The sequence below is a fragment of the Ambystoma mexicanum genome, chromosome 6p (genome assembly GCF_040938575.1).
Source record: "Ambystoma mexicanum isolate Mex_15411 chromosome 6p, UKY_AmexF1_1, whole genome shotgun sequence".
Classification (NCBI taxonomy): Eukaryota; Metazoa; Chordata; class Amphibia; order Caudata; family Ambystomatidae; genus Ambystoma; species Ambystoma mexicanum.
The window spans coordinates 189100219-189115610 of NC_090935.1; positions in this window are offsets into that span (position 1 = coordinate 189100219).

The window sequence follows — 15392 nt, forward strand, 5'->3', positions numbered from 1 at the left end:
GAGTGTCCCTTTCCCATCGCCGCCGGTGTCCAACTTGTAACTTCGTTGTTGCAGTCTGGGTCCCAGACGTGAGACCCCAGAGCGTCTCTGGTCCTTGGAGCTTGGCATCGTATCAGGTCGGCCTGGTCACGTGTTGAAAGACTGCGGCTGAAGCAGAAATACGGGGATTTGATTTGTATTTCGGCTCCGAGGAGTGTTTAGCAGTGGCAGGTGTAACCTTGGTGCTGGGAGTGCGGTGTGTAGATTGAAACTTTATGGCCTTGGCTGTGGGGCTCCCGTCAGGGTTTGTTCTGCATGATCAGCACCTTGCAGCCCCGTCTGAGCTGCAAGGTGCATGGGGACTCTGGTTTGCTGCCTACCTTGGCCTAGTCTATGGGTGGTGGCATACAGTCCTTAACATGGGTGTCGCGAGGTGAGACTTGGGTCCTTATATATTAGTCCATCTACAGGGTGACATGTTCAGGGTTTTTAGAAGCGAAAGCGTCTGCAAGCATATACCCAAGCTCTTCTGGCGTCTTGCGTTTATGCGGTGCAGTAGTTAGCCTATGTGAAAAATAACAACGATGCACGTGTGTGAGTGCAAGGGGTCCTCTATGTCATAGCAATGAGTATGTTCTTTATGTGGGTTGGTGTGTGTCTGGTCCAGGTGCTTGGTGGCACGTGTGTCCTTGTCCGTTGGCTATGTCGTCATGTCATCTCTAACAATGGCGATACTGGTGGGTGACGTCTAATCGAGGTGGTCCATATGGTCAGTCTCAACTCCACCGAGGTCCCACCACGTGCTTTGGGTAATGCGCAGCTGGCCTGGGTGTGCGGTGCGTGGCCACGGTGGATCTTGACGTCCGGGGCAGCAGTCAGAAGGCTGAACTCATCCCGCGGTGGGTGCTTAGGTCGTGACGTCATAGGCCATGGTCTGTATGGGGATTGGAATAAGGGATCATCCCATTTTCCCTCTTCACAGGATTAGCTGATGGGTCATTCAGATGAGGGACTTGTCACAAGAAACGTGTGGTGATGAATCTTTGTTGAAAAGTCTACTGGAGATTTCCAATATTTGTGGGAACCACACTTGGCATGGCATGACCAGAGTTACTAAGACAAGTGATGCTCTTCAGTTGTGAGCTGTGAGCAGGACTCTGTATCATGGTTGAAGAAGGGATACAAATATATTCCATTGTAGCATCTAGTCTCTTCTGTAAACCTCTAATAATAGTTTTAATTGTTGAATGGACTAGGAAAACTCTGTGCTTGAATTAACATGGTTCTTTTGAGACATAAGTGTCAAAAAGCTTTTGCAAGAACAACTTTATGGCACTAAAAGAAATGTGTATGCAAGTTAGAATCTGTTATAAATCATTACCCTCATGTTCATTTGGGCCCGGAACCTTCTCCTTCTCCCCTTACAAACAAGCTAAAATGTTACTCAATTATAATATAAGGTTGAATGCTGAAAATGGTTGCGCCGTTCCATGCGTTCAAGTCCTGGAGTTACACAAAAACATCCTGTCTGCCCTCTTCAGATAAAGATATGTGAATAAGCACAGATTCTGCTAGAAGGGAAGCTCTGAAGCACTGCAATTCACTACAATAAATGGGGCTTTGGACTATGGCAGGTTTGTAGGTCAATAACAACCCTACAAGAATGTTACTAATTTGAGTGAAAAACCTTTTTTTAGAAATATGTTTTCCACTAACTAAAAACAATATCAATGTAACTTCAACAGGTGAAGGAAAGCTTGAAAATTGCCTAGTTTTACTTGTTTGAGGTTTTGTAAGGCTTTTACAAAACCCTTAGTGTTGATTTCCATCCTAACAATGTAGCTAGTGTGGGACGATTACAGTGGAGGTATTGATGATGCAACCATTTACAAGTCACTAGGACATTTGACCAGATTACCCCACCTTACGCAAATTGCACTGGCTCCCCATCCCTGTCTAAGATGTAGTTTAAAACCACATGCCTCATCTACCAGGCAACCACCACAGTGCATTAGAGCCTATCCGATGATTAAACTAAAAACATTGGTTGGCACAGAGTCATCTCCCAGTAACAACAGCACCATATAGGAACAAGACTGGCTCACAAGGACAAAATAAAAAAAATAAAAATAACAACCTTAACATGCCTTTTAAAACAGAATTAATAGTTTCCCCTGGTTTAATGGTAGTAGACAACAGAATTTATTATGAGCAATTCAAAGACAGCCCCTGGATCTGCTTATAATAATAGAGACTGCAGATATTAGCTGGGAATTAGAAAATTACATTTAGATACGGCTAACAGAGTGCTTGTCATTATTTACTAGGAGCTACATTTGATTGAAGAATAGATATCCTTGTATCATTTGACTTAGAATCCCCCACTCACACCATTGTGGCAAACAATAGCTATTCAATGTTGTGACTAATTCATTTCTGGGGTACCAGTTGTCCAGGGGTGAATATCAGTTTCTAAACCATCAATCAGCCCCACACCTCTAATTCATCAGAAGGGATACAAACAGATTGGAATAACAAGCAAATTATAAACCTCTTTGTCCAATTTGGGTAACATGGGTGGAACGGCAGGCTTATCTCCAAAAGGTTTTGGATCGTTGGTTAGTTGCAACACAGCAAATTTACAATTAATACCCAATGATAAAAAGAGTGTCCAGTAAAGGTTCTATTAAAAATAACTACTTTATTAACCACAACAGAAAATCTAACAACACTACGAAATACAACCCACTCTGTAAAGGAATGCAGAGTACAGACAGGTTCAAAGAAGGAAAAGGAATGCACTCTGGATACTGACAGGAGGGTAGTCGGTATGGTTAATAATCACCACAGTTTGTTAAGGTCTCTTGGCTTTAGCACAAAGGTGGAAAAGGGTGTTATAATGTCTCTAGGTGTCTTCTGAGAAGGACCAAGGGGACAGAACCACAATGTGCCTTGTGCTGTAGATGTTCTTGGTGCTTGACCGGAGTCTGCTGCTGGTGTGAGGCGGCAAGATGGTTTGGCGAGTGAAGCTGGATGAACAGCTTAAGGCTGGCCTTCACGGTGGCTCCGGATCACAAATTGCTGTCTCAGTGTTGACTGACAGTTCTGAAGCACTGGTCTAGTAGTATCAGATGTCTTTAAGCGACAGTGGCTTGACAACAATCAGCGTTGATGTCAGTTGGGGATCGAGGTGCCACCTTCTTTTAAAACCAAGAGGGTCTCAGTGATTGGTGTAGGCTAAGCCTGCCTTTATGAACCAATCCTGGGGTCCTTGCCAACAATCTCCTACATGCGTGAGATGATAACCAGAGTGCTTTGCAACAGAAAGGTAAAAGGGTGAAAACAGGAACAGGGTGTGCCCCAGAACTAATATGGTAGAAATGTTCTCTCAACAGGAAGAGCTCTGGGCTCTCTCCTGTGTGCTACTAATTCCCACTTATCTTCCTATCGGTTATGTTCAAAGAGTCTGTGCAAAGAGTCTCTATGGTTAATGTTCCTCCCTGTGTGGTCACTGTTAAAGCAGCAGGTCTCCCTTGAAGCTGCAGTGAGATCAGTTTATCTGGCTCCTGCAAACCACATTATCATACCTTATGAATGGGGTCCCCCTAGAGGGGGAGGCGGGGGGCTACTGTAAACAACAGAGCCAGACATGACAGTTCACTGCCATCAATACTGAGAGGCATGAGCTGACTTCAGGTTGAAAAACCTGCATATGAAAGGTTTTGGAGTTTCCTGCCACCTTTGTTATCCTCTGCTGCCACGCCCCGTGTGGGCCTGTTTGAAGTATATCCTGTTGGTATGATAATTGCTGCCACTAGCGATGTGGCTTAGCAATAGATCAGGGGGTTTCCATGGAGCCTCAGTCAGTTAATCAGGCTGAGCATGGCATGGGGAAGGTTGGTCTACCCCTTCCTCGGATGTCAATGTGCCCTCCTTGGCTGTCATATTACCACTAAATGTGACAGGGCGGACTGTGCCTGTAGACAGTGTCCAGCCCTGAGTACACAGATGTATTCTTTTGTTGGTGTGTGAGCATATGGAAATGTGTGTGGATTAGCCACACACATTTTCCTGAGGTCGATCTACTATCTTTCCATTTAATTAAACATTTCAAAAAAGCACAGGTGAGCGCACGCCCACCATCCGTCACGAATTCGTCACACATGTCCTTAGAAATAATATGAATTGTTGGTATATTTAATAGATGACTTTCAAAATGTAAATTGATAGCTGAAATAGTTGAAATTCTTCCAGGCCCAGGGTTTTTCCATACAATAGTAAAATGTGTTTGCCAAGTTTAGCAGTGACACACTGGAGTTCACACACATCGACAATAAGGCACAATTATCTCTTTTCACATAAGTAATACATCCTGAAATGTTTTAAGTGAGGAATTGGGAGACCCTGCTGATTTATGCATAATCATTGTTTACGTTGGTCCATACATATATACGAAAACCATGGTGACACTTGTTTATACAATGCTGCGAAATGACAAAGTATTTTAATGTTCAAATTACATAATCAGTTAATAGTAACACGGTGAAAGGTAAAGTAAAATATTGTGGAATTGAGTAAAATGTTAATGGTGGAGAAGAGGAACGCAAGGGAAAAATCATATGGATGGATGAGGAGAGCAGAGAGAGAGAGAGAGAGAGAAAGAGAGAGAGAGAGAGAGAGAGAGAGAAGAAAAAGACGAGGGCAAGGAACACGTGGAAAATTAAGAGATATCATGGTATCAGAACATGAGCAGGAGAAGGGCACTAAACACATTAGATGGCAAAAAGGTGTTCCAAACATGGTGGATGGGGTACAAATAAGAGACCAAAAGGGAACTGATGGAACTCAGTCCAGGCTAATGGAGAGACATGTAATCAGCTGTATTCTGCCAAATGCCCAAGCACAATAGAAAGAGCTAAGGGTGTCAGATGTGTGTACCTGGTACTAGTGTCTAGGATGAAAGTGACAACATCTGAAGCAAACAAGAAAAATTCACAGCCAATAACTAGTGGTTGGGACACTAACTCCCAAAGACTGTATGCAATTGTTTTGCTTACCGAGGAGGAGGGCCTGAACTAGTGGAGGGAAGAAAGGATTGAGGAACATGATCCTCAAGAGATTTTAGGGGGAGAAGACCCAAATTATCGATCAAAGAATTGATTGAACTAAGCCTTCCCAAAAATAGAATGACCGGGCCACATCCCCAGGGACCCTGCTGAACCTTCTCTATTCACTTACTGTTTTCCTTGTTAGAACTCGCTCTGCAGGTCAGGATGTATGTCTTACAGCTCTCTGCAACCCACTGATTCCACTTTCATTGTTTGCTTTGATGTTTAGTTTATTTATCTGATATATTGTCAAATAGGAATGTGTGCTACTCTGTACTGAAATATGATTGTTTGATTGAACTTCTCTGCCCCTCCCTTCACATCCAGAGCTTTGAAACTGCATTGTTGTAAATTGGTGCACTATGAAACAAAAATACATTAAATAAATAAGCCTAATCCACTGGGCGCGGCCAGATCAAAATTCCTACTTCCTGTGCCTGTAATAAAAAGGATCAATCTCAAGCTGTCTGCTGATTCCCTGCCATGGTACCATCTACACCAGACTTCCCCCTTCCTTAGACCCAATGCAGGGTGCCCGAACAACTATGTACCCTGTTATAACAGCACATGTGCACATTCTGTCGGTGATGTTAAACACAGGGGAAGCATTATGTTGCACCACAAAACATTTTTCTTTTTTAAACTGTACAAAAGATCCAAAAGCAAAAGGTTTGGATGGTTGGAAAAGGCATTAAAATAGCAAGCGAAAAGAGTGGGGTGCCTTAGATACAGTGACAATTAGAAGGGATACGATTCTACTGATCTTATTTGCATGAATTAGATCAGCAGGATAACCCAGACTAAAAGGACATTGAAAGATCTGTTGAGAAGAAGAGGGGGGTCAAAAGCCTTACATCTTTCCACTTAGGTTAACTTTAACTAGAGAGCAAATGTGTTTGAAGCACATATCAAAATGAGAAATTGTGATAAAGGAAATGGATGCAGCAAGAGGGGCAACACATAGTCAAACCTAAAATAAAAATAGCACAAGCCCTTATATACCCCATACCCCTTCATTTTATCAAAGTTCCTGCTGCAGTAAAAACCTTGGGTGTATACTTGGACTCCACATTATCAATGGAAAGACAAGTCAGCGCCATTTCATCACCTGCTGCCCTCACAACAAAAATCATCTACACAGTGAAACCTCACCTGTCACCTAAAAACTGCCTCAACATTGCAAGAGCTACCATAGGCGCAAAGTTGGATTATTTTAACATCCTACTCCTAGGCACATCTGCCAATAACATCAACAAATTGCAAACCACGCAAAACAATCCTCTCAGAGCGGCTCTAAGTATCCCCAGGAGAGAGCACATCTCTCAGGCCAGAAAAGATGCCCACTGGCTCCCGATCAAAGAGCGCCTAATGTTGAAGGCCATCACTATCACACACAGATGCCTCTCCCAGTCCGCCCCTCCTACCTAGCTGAACGGATACATCAGGTGCCCACCCATAGACCAAAACGAGACCAATACTCCCACCTACTCTCAGTGCCGGCATTCAATAGAGCCAAAGCCTGTGGCACCAGCTTCGAAGTGTAAGTCGCAAAAGCTTTGAACGTCCTCCCACTAAGCCTAAGAAAGGAAAACACTCTCACGGTGTTCAGAAAGGCACTAAAAAACAAGTTATTCAACTAGACTCTACCTGAATGTTTCCATGATATTCCCCTGTAACCATGGAACACTTCCATAACATTGTCTTTGAACCTCAGCATTCCTGTTTTAAAGAATCTGTTTTTAAGCTGTATCCAAGTGAATATAATGTAACAGCACCACAATGCCTTAGGGCCGTTTGTGCGCTTTATAAATTCAAATAAATAAATAAAAACAATAAAGGTTACATTGCAGTTGCCTGTGTAGTACAGGAAGATTGGTAGAAATGTTTCACCTGGAATGGTCACATTATCAGTTCATTCACCCACTGTGTAATACCTCTTGCCATCTCGGTGCCTTAACTGTGGAGGATACCATGCAACAGAATCCACTCCTGACTGTCTCACACCCTTCAAACATTATATAGCTCTCAACCCATAATCATGTAACTTTTGGAAACTTGCTTGTTCTAAATAAACATGAGTAATTAATAAAATATCTTCTGTAAAAATATAATCTACAAGCCCATACACCATTCTTGAAAAGTGACAAACCAGCATCATCATTTCCTAGGATTATGCATAGCTGAGTTGGCAAGCACCAGAGCACAGGTCTCCCAGAATAAAGCAGAGGAGACTAAGGCACAGGAGATTAAAAGAAGGCAACTGAGCCTATCTCCCAAATTGAGGTTTTTGCATCAGAAATAAAGGACAGTAGATGGTACTGACTGGAATTGGAGGAGAGAAAACACTAGGAGAAAGGATCATGACTATGGACCTGATGAACCCTGTCACTCATGCACATCTCCAATTACAGAAAATGGTTATCCATTATTTAATTTAACAAGATCTATAACTCACAGGGATCATTATAATTTGAAGTAAGAGACCAGAAATTAAAAAATGGTGCTTCACGTAAATGGATACATTCAGCCCTCTGATCATTATGTAGGTGGTCAACATTCAGAAATCATTTGCAAGCAACTGCACACAAGCAGGCTCATCAAATGCATTTTTCAGAGATGTGTGCCTCAACAGACACTTCTGAGGCCTGCCATTATCTTTCTCCGACCATATTTCTGGGTAAAATAAATGGAAAAGTTCTACTTGCTAGTGACTATTCGGTCTTTTACAAGCAAACCTGGAAGGATTGATATAGGGAGTGTGGGTTTGTTCTATTTTGTTTCTATTCAGGCATCTATATTGAATGATCAATCAATTCCGTCTGTAGTATTCAAGTATATTCTCACAACCATTCTTCCTGACTGAAACCATGAGTGGCACAAGGCCAGGCCTCTTCACAATGCCTTGCATGGCACCCTTGGGGTCGATGTTGTCCAAAACATTCTTCAACATTGTGGTGAATTGGATTCTGCTTTGCAAGAGTACAAGGATTCATAGGGATAAAATGGCCCACTCAACCCTTACACTTCTACAAACCAAAACACAATACAATCTTAAAGGCAAAAGATGGAAAGTTAAGAGATATACATCCTTCCCCTCTAGCGGAGGTGTGGGCGGAGGGAATAATATGTTCTTAATAGGGGTATGAATATAAACCAGTAGTGACCCAAACAACACTGGTGTATACACTTTAATCAAACACGCCATCTGTATGTAAAACAAATAAAACATTCTGTACCAAAACCCACCCCAAAGGGAAAACAGAGAAGATGCAATAGACTGGAGGAAGTAGCACTCTGAACATAGCTCCAGGGGTGGTATGTAATTCAGTAGCCACAGCAAACAGCAGTGATTGTGACCTAACCAGTCTCTAGGGTCCAAGTAGACCGAAGGATCAGTTCAGAGTCAACAGTACCTGGATTCATTTCTTGGTGAATTGACCCAGTCAGGCCCAGTGTCAAATGGAGATGCAAGCAGATCAAGATCAGTTTGGGCATGTTGGATCATGTAGGTCCAAGCAGCAAGTGGGTGTCAAGTAGAGGCGAAGGCGGGTGCTCTGCATGGTAGAAGGGCAGCTCCCAATGATGCATGTTGGGCTGGTCCCATGAATGCTTTGCAGTTAGCCAGGTCAAAGTCAGGCTTTAGCCTCTGGGAGTGGTCAATGAGTGACATTCCAGTGTTCGAGTCGGTGGGCGTGTACTTTACACTTCTAATATCACACCCTCAGTGCTTTGCTCCAGAGGAAGTGAACGGAAGAGGAAGAAAAGAGAGGGACAGTGAGAATCAAGATGGTGGAAATGTTGTTCCATTGACCAGAGCCCTCCTACCTATCATAATCCCTTCCCCTTCCCTTCTCATTGAGAAGAAAGGCCTTTAGAGATTTAGCATCCTGATGACAGACTACTCCTTTTGAATGGGTGTGCTCCTTTGACTGGCACACAGGTTAGTGACATGCTAAATTAGCCACAGGCATTTTCACAAAGTATAGCACGACAATTAACACCCTGGCACAGTAAGCACATGCCGCTAGTTTGACCGTTAAGCACCATAGTCATCACAAGGGATCACGTTGCTATTTTAGTATGTAGTTGACTAGTTCTATTAACCATTTGAACTATAGAGTAAAATCATTATCTTTGTAAATGTTGCATTTTTATGATTTATAACAATGTATGCCTACTTGTTTGCTTTTTTCTTTTTTCTCCAATTTCACTTTTATGTTAAATATTTGTCTGTCCCTGTGGGCGCCCTGGTTATTAATTATGATCATTTTTGTTGTTAATCATTGAATATCTGGTTGTTGTACATGGTGCACGGATTAATTATGAACCTAAACATTATAAACCTTCTAAATCCACCCATAATGCATTATAACGTGTGCAGTATTAACCTGGCTCTGATGAAGGATACAATCCGAAATGCATTAGCCGGATGGGTTTTCTGTTTTGCCTTAACTGAGATAACTAGCTTTTTTGGTGAAGTTTAACCAATTAAGCACAATCTTTTATGAACTTTATAAACACAATAATTGAAAAATTAAAAAATCTACATATATTTGAATTATGATTGAAGTTGGACTTTATTAACTGAATAACGAGTACAAAAGAAATTGATTAACCCTTAGTGGTAATTTAGGGTGTGCGGCCCACATCGAAGGCATAATTGCCTAGGTCTCTTTTTCTCCATGTTCATTTTCTGTGCCCAACACGGTGGCACATGATAGTGGGCTGCACCCTACTAACACATTTATTTACAAAATAACAATCTACCGGAAACAAAATATACTATTAAGAAAAGAAGCTGTGCACTCTCGCCCCTCTCTTTTTTGTGCTCCTTTGATGCCCAAGCCCAGGAAGCTGACTTCTGTGTAGCTTTCTTGGGAGGGAGTTGTTAACTGCCCTCATAAAGACCAGAATGCACATCATCTTCCACAGCAGAGCTGACTCCTAGGAGCTGACATATGTGCGATATCAATTGGAATATGGCTGCTGCAATTATAAAATGTACAATGCACTATGCCTAAACTCAGGCATAGCTCAGGCATAGCTTTATTTTAAAGATTATCCTGCCACCATCATGGGTTACTCATGATACTCGTGGTTTTGGTACAAGGGTTCATGTCTTAAGCACAGCCTTTGCACAGTGGAGACCTTTCTGTATCTGCTGCTGTCAATTCGGCATCTGCGTTCTCTGACACAGGTAGAGCAGGCATTATGGATCAGGATACGGATGCAGCAAGACGCATATATACTATGATTTTGCCATGGAGCTTGCAAAAGGGGAATTTGATCAGCAGATTACCCTTTCGGGGATGGAACTACCCACATCATTTATTATTCAATACAAATAAAAAAGCAAGGACTTTGCACTCTTTTCCAGATGGTATATCCTCACAAACATCTACAAATGAAGTCACTGCGGAGTACACAAATGGGGAAGGGCTCTCCATGCACATTTATGCTGCTAACAAGCAGTCATATTTAACAACATCAGAACTTCTGAATTTAAATTGTGTGCTACCAAATATAAGGAATTGGTCAAAATATTGCAAAGGGGGGAGGGGGCACCAACACATAACCTTGTTATACCTTCTCCCAGACCAAGATAGAAGTCCCCAACCCCCATCTGCCATACCTTTCTGCAACTCAATTGTTGCATTGTAGGCTTATAGCTATTATGTCTTATTATGTGGGTGTTTATTGAGCACACAACCTCAGAGAGGCAGAGGCAGAGGCAGGTAAGGTGAAACTCACGGTAGCACAACAACAACGGTTTTTCAGGAAGGTAGGTATTCAAGGTGCATCTTAAGTATACTAACAACTGGATCAATTGGGGTGCTCACACTCAAACACAGGAAAAGAGAGGGCCACCCGGCTCGGCGTACGTTACCCTAAGGAAGAACACCCTAGCCCTGGCGGGGGTGCCTATCCCTGGGTAGCGCGTGGTGTATCGCCTACTTAAAAGATATAGAGGAGAGTACTGTCCCTCAACCTTCTATACTAGTGGCAGTGCCTGTAGGCAGACAAGGGTCATCCAAACATGAAAAAAGCCTAAAAAATGTGGTTTTCTCCAGAAGGTTGAGCAATGTTCAACAAAGCTGTGGATTAGATTTTGAATGTGGGTGCAACCTGCGGGGCAGGTCAACTGTTTGTGTTCCTTCCAAAGTGTACAACTTTAATAGTGCCCATAGGTCACTGTGGTTGGGGTGTACAAACAGTACAGTTGGAGAAACTACTGGTGGATAAAGCAGTAAAACGCAGCCAGAAGGCTGCAGGGCTAAAAATTGGCTCTTAAAAGTATTTTAGCTCACTCGGTGGGGATGAGTGTGCTACAGCAAACGTTATTCAGACAAGTCTCTCTGTTGGTGTTGGAGAGATCAGAAGTGGGTCATGTGAGCCCTCATGACCGAAAGGGGTCGACCGGTTTCAATGGCGTAGGAAATTCGAGCCATCTTCATCAGGACTGTAATTAGAGATGCTAGCTGGGTTGCCAAAGTTCAGGAGATTGCTGAACAGAATAGAGAATTGCTGGAGTCTCCTGTGGGGAGACAGGAGGGAGGGGGGGAGAGAGAAGAGAAACTCACGCCAGTCTGGTCGCTGGGCATGACTGATTCTGACTGATTCTGAACCTCGCTGTGAAGTGAAGTTTGGCAGGGAGAAGCATCCACATGTCCAGGTGCAGATCAGTTTTAATGCCTTGGTCGATTATATTTATAAGTCCAAGTTCTGCGTGATTGACAAGCCCCATTTTCCTTCCAATAGCTCTTGTCTTCTACTCACTAAGCAGTGTTTATACTGCTTCCTCTTACGAATAATAACAGTTATATTGGTATCTAGTGCCTTTATTCTGCTAGCAATTCCAACTTTGCCGGAGTGTAGACATCATCTAGCCAATTAGTCTTACCTCTTGTGCCAGGAGAGACCGGATCACATAAACTGCACAAACTGAAGCTATTTGACATGTACCTTTTTATTAGTTTGCACCATGTTCAGATCACATAAAGTTTGTGTCCGTATATAATTTTAGGCGGCGCTAATTTTGCACTACACAGCGCTAATTTTGCGTACACGCTTGCAAATATTTTGACATGTCAAATGCACTTAGTCCAGGTTCGGAAGGCACCACCAGCCTTTCCTTTCTTGTCACCTATATCTTTTTATCCTTAATTTTCAGTGTTTCTTTGGTCACACTGCAGTTCCTTGCACTTCATCTCCTTCACTCCTCGCCTTTGTGTTTTCCTTCTCTTCTTCTCTTAATACAGAACTGTTCTCAAGTTCGGGGGTTAATCAACGTGCAACAACACAACGGTGACTAGTCCCTGAGAAAGTGCACCTTACAAAGATGCAGTGATACTAGTCCTGGAATCCGGGACATATCCGCAAGAGAAATCAACACTATCGCAAGTTACCAAAGTAAGAATGCAGAGACTCTTCACACCTCTAAACATTTGGCGTTGATTGCTAGTCTCCCACAAATGCCATAACATTCAACTGACTTCACAGGGGAAACAAAGATGAAGCTGACTTCACTTGCTCGTTCGTGGTGTACAAGCCAGCCAGTTAAAGTCATGCAAATGTCATAACCTACAGCCTAGTTCACAAGACTGAAATGTAAAAAATCGGTGCTAAGTAACACGATTAACAGTCATCAGTAGTAAACAGAAGGTATGGAGGTATACAGTTCCTAAATTGTATTGCTACCCCCTACCAAGTTGCTGGAGAGCCAGAAGATAATGATAGTACACTAATGGAGCCTGTAGTCAATTAAAAGACTGGGCAGATTCAGAGGCAATTAAAGGTTCTCAAGAGAGCAGGGCCCACAAAAAGGTCTCCATCTGTATGCTCTTGTACCATTAAAACAGTGTTTCAGTTCTTATTGCACCGAGAAAACTCCAACTTCCTGCTGCCAAGGAAAGGCAGAATTCAAGCAAAGAAATACATTCCTGCATGCAAAAGAAATTGAACATCAGACAGCACCTCCCACCTCACTGCAATTCTGCAAAAGATAGGTTTTAAATGGCTTTAGGTGTTCCTTCCCTTAGGTCTTTCTAGGTAACAGCTCTTGACTGCAAGCACAGAGGGCCGTTGCACGCCTTCAGTACTGGCCCCTGCATTGCTGTACACTGAAATGGGAAGTGACCTTTTGCATGGTGTTAGGTGTTCAGTTCTTGCAGGTCTTTGTAAACAACAGCACCGGACTACAAACAAAGAACATGCCTACAAAATCACCGGACTACAAACAAAGAACATGCCTACAAAATGACCCACTGGACTGGAATCCATGCACTTGCTGTGATCCAATCACTTCTGTTCTTCAGGAGTGGGGGGATGAGTAGTGGCTGAACTGCCTACTCAGCCCGCACACTTCTACAAACCAACTTTGACCGCAATCATAAACGTAAAACAGGCACAGCCACAGAACCTCTTTTGCCTTTTCTGGTAACATGGTCAAGGGGAAGGCTATACTCTCACAAGACGTTGAACGTGATCCTTCTTGTGCTGAGCTCCCTCTTGCTATATTAACCCACCCTTGTCTCCAAGTCATGGCACCAAAGGCCCTCTAGTATGCAACCCCCAGGGGTGAGTCTAGTGCATTTGTGTAGGGTGTGCCCTTTGAATGCTGTTTCCAAGATAGCGCCTGCTGTAGACTGTCTCCTACTGGACAGAGGTGTTCCCCAACCTCAAAAAAGATCAAAAGAAGACGTTGCCTACTGGCAATGACTCTGCAGGGTGCAGTAGATACAGCCTCTCTTGGAAAAATGTATACAGCCTGTCCAAAGCTGGCCTTCTCTACAATGTAAACACATGTATTTGTATTTTATTTGTATGTATTTATTTATAAAGCACAGCCAGGCCCGGGGGCATACGGGCGCGTAAGTTAGATCTGGTTACAGTTACAATTAAAAGCAGTCAACAAAGGGTTACGTTACAGTTACAGGTAGGTACATACTTAGTGTTGCAACTGCATACATACATAGTCTAAGATAAATACATTAATTACAAAAGTGTGCAGTCAGCAGTCAATCATGCTAGGATCAAGAGGTTAGGCTGTCATAGAGTCCATGTTGTGAAGCCAACACTTCGTGTTGTGTTTGAATAGGTTAAATGAAGGTTCTGCTCGCAAAAGCGCAGGGATTGTGTTCCATAATTTAGAAGCTTGTACAGGGAAGCTAGCTCCACCCGAGTTATGAAGTTTGAATCTCGATATGGACATAGTGTTAGCTTGTGCTGCTCTGAGTGGTCTTGAAGAAGTGTGAGGTGTAAGTTGGTTGGTAAGGTATGCTGCTGCAAGGTTGGCCCTGGCTTTGTGTGTAAGGGCCAGAGTTTTGAGGGATATTCTGTGCTCGACTGGGAGCCAGCGTAGTTTGCGTCTGGTCTCAGAGATGTGCGCCTTTTTGGGAATGTTGAGGGCAGCCCTGATGGCATTATTTTGAATTACTTGCAGTTTGTTGATATTTTTGTGGCTAGTGCCTAAGTAAAGGGCATTACAATAGTCTATTTTGGACAGGACTAATGCTCTAGCAAGAGTAATGCAATTGGGTGAGGAGATAAACGGCCTACATGCAGTGATCAGCTTACAGGTGTAAGCGGCTGATGATGCTACTGCATTAGTTTGTTTGGAGAAGGATAAGGTGGCATCAATGTAGATACCAAGGCCCTCATTACGACCCTGGCGGAGTGGGTTTACGCCAGCGGTATTCGCGGCGGACCCGTCCGCCCTACTACGAGTTCCCGTAGCGCCATGGAGCGTTTTCCGCCTGGTTTTTCCGGGCGGAGAAATCCATGGCGCTACGGGACCTTGTTGTTAATTACGCCACCGTATTTTACGGTGGCGTAATTAACGCCTTCCCCACTCCCATTATACCCTATGGGGCAAAAATGGGAATGGGGAAGGGTAAAATGGGGAATGGGGATTTACCGCCCCGCCAAGGTCGGAATGGGGCGGTAAATCCGCCAACCCCCATGGCGGTATCGGCAGCTTTCCGCCGTGCTCCATGGTGCATATTGCACCACGATTTCCGCCAGGGTCGTAATGAGGGCCCAAGGGTTTTAGTATTATTTGACACAGGGGATGAGATTGCCATCTATGGTGAAGGATTTGAATGTGGGATTAAGATTTTTGAGTTTGGCGTGAGTGCCAAGGATGATCAGCTCGGTTTTTTCGTCATTGAGACAAAGTCCATGATGTGCCATCCATGCTTGTATTACTGAGTAGATTTCATTAGGGTTTTGCTGTCTGTTTCATAGTTACCCGAGATAGGAATGAGTATCTGGGTGTCATCCGCGTAATTGGCATACGTGACACCC